Source organism: Phodopus roborovskii, unplaced genomic scaffold (genome assembly GCF_943737965.1).
Source record: "Phodopus roborovskii unplaced genomic scaffold, PHOROB, whole genome shotgun sequence".
Classification (NCBI taxonomy): Eukaryota; Metazoa; Chordata; class Mammalia; order Rodentia; family Cricetidae; genus Phodopus; species Phodopus roborovskii.
This window is the reverse complement of record NW_026126418.1, coordinates 70,935,040-70,937,557: the sequence shown is the minus strand read 5'-3', so window position 1 is coordinate 70,937,557 and position 2,518 is coordinate 70,935,040.

The following is a 2,518-nucleotide window of genomic DNA, read 5'->3' as shown; positions in this document are numbered from 1 at the left end:
CCGCCGAGAAGGGACAGGACTCCGCTTCCGGGATTCCCGCCCCATATCCGGCGCAGCCCCGCCCATAACGGTCGCAGACACCGCCCGTCAGCGGCGCACCGCCCATACAACAACACCTGCGCCTGCGCAGTTGTGCGTGCAAGAAAGCGGTAATGAGGCTGTGCTCATAGCAACGTAAGGCCCCTGCTGTAAGAGACTGACAGTTCTGGAGAAGCTAAACGGAGCTATCATTTCTTATAGGGCTACACTAGAGTAATGAAATGCGTCTGCACTAAATGTAGTACATGAATATTCATACAGGCGTTAATAATAATGTGCAAGCCTCCAAATGGTAATCTCCTGAATTGGTAAATTATTCTGTGAAGAACAATGGAATTCTTCCCCTGTCCCAAGCAAATAATGGTACATTGTGTAACATAGACCTTGAAAGTATTTTGTTAAGGAAAAGCAACAAGTTGCACCTCGGTGTTGGCACACACCTTCAATCCCAGCACTCGGGAGATGGAGGCAGGAGAATATCTGTGAGTTCGAGGCCAGCCTGGTCTACAGTGCTACTTCCAGGCCAGCCTCCAAAGTCACAGAGAAACCTTGTCTCGAACCCCCTCCCCAAAAAAGGGGCTTACTACTCTTGCAGAGAACAGTGGTTCAGTTACCAGTACCCACATGGCATCTCACAACGACAGAAACTTCAGCTCCAGTGGATCCATTGTCCTCTTTCTGGGACCTTCTGACACCAGACATGCAATGGCACACATGTACATACTTTGTTATTTTTTTTACATTTATAAAATGTTGAATAAAATATTTTACAAAGGTTAGTACAAGAGTCTCAGAAATGACCTGAGTGTGGTGATACTGAAAGACCTAAAAAGTAATGTTAATGAGGGACTAACCTGGAAACCAATATCTGTTCCTTGGAATTTGCTAGCTTCCTCTCACAAGGCCCTGAGATAAGAAGAATTCACACTGCCCCTCCTTTCCTGTGAGTCAACAGGTGGTAAATAGAGTCCTTAGGAACAAAGAGATAGCTGTAACTCTGGTTTGTCCAGCAAGATTAATTAGCACACCCTGAGGCCCTAAGGTCTGCTGACCCTAATAGCAAGACCATCCAGCCTCCAAGGGTCACGTACTCAATGAACAGAGGGTCCCACCCCCTCCCTAAGCTAGTGGGTTTGCCTTTAAAAACACCTGGGCCCAGTGGAGGGGGCTTCTCTCTAGCCTGCATGCTGGAGGAGCCCATTTGAGCAAACGTTTCCTGTTCATTAAAGCCTCTTGCGTTTTGCAGCAACTGGACTGGACATTGAGTTCTTGGGGTATCGACCGAACTTGGAAGACTCCTCATTCTGAGGGTCTTACAAAACACACCTTCAATCCCAGCACTGTAAGCATTTCAACAGATTGGCTGGATAGGGATTCTAGCACTCAGGAGCCAAAGAATACTGAGTATCATAGCTCTGATGGAAAGGTATTCTGGCATTCTGGAGCCAAGGAATACCCAGCAGTTTATAGCCCTCCTCCAGGGAAAGGTTTCCTCAGTGTAACAGCTCTGCTCTGGCAGGAAGGGAAGGTTAGGGGAGGGGTTTCCCAGCAGTTGTTACAGTTTGGCTCAGGTTGTTGTGTAGTGTGTCTTACACACACACACATCATTTTAACAACTCTGCTTCTCCAGAGAAAGTGTTACAGCTCTGCTCCACTCTATCTGCTCTGGCTCCAGCAAAAAGTTACTTCTTTCCTCAGTTCCATTCCAGGGTGGCAGAGACAGCCAAGCAGCCTGAGTGCCATAAGCTGAACAAGCACAGGGTTTATATCGGGCTTCTTAGGGGCGGAGCTTTCCAGGAAGATATTTCCAGGATATGGGGATTGGTCGGATTTCAGTCCCTGAGCTCAAATTGGCTAGATCTCCTGCTCAGGGATTGGTTGGTTTTCTGCTCAGATTTCAGAGCCAAAGTGTGTTTCTTTCACTGGTCCTTTTCAGCCTTTTGGCTCTAATTTTAGGGCCAGGGTGTATTTCTTTCACTGGTTCTGATTCCAGGGACAAAGTGTGTTTCTTTGGCACTGGTTTCAGGGTCAGGGTGCATTTCTTTGGTTCTGGTTGCAGGACTAAAGTGTGTTTCTTTGGCTGGCCCTTTTCCCTTACAAGCACTTAAGAGGCAGAGGCAGGCAGATCTCTGAGTTTGAGGCCATCCTGGTTTACAAAGTGAGTTTTAGGACAGCAAGGACTACACAGAGAAACTCTTTCTTAGAAAAAAACAAAAACAAATAGATATTCCAAGGAATGGACTGCAAGTCACTTCCATAAAAACAGCAGTTACACAGCTCAATTCCATGGTGCAGACATGGTTACACTGGTTTAGGGGAAAAAAAAAAAAAACCTCACACATGCACACACATACAAATGTTCATGTTGGTCTGTTTGCCAACTGTTCTTCCTTGAGAAATGTTTAGGAGCCAGGGCATGGCAACACATGCCTTTTGTGTGAGCATATAGGAGGCAGTAATGGGATCTCTGTGGTTTGAA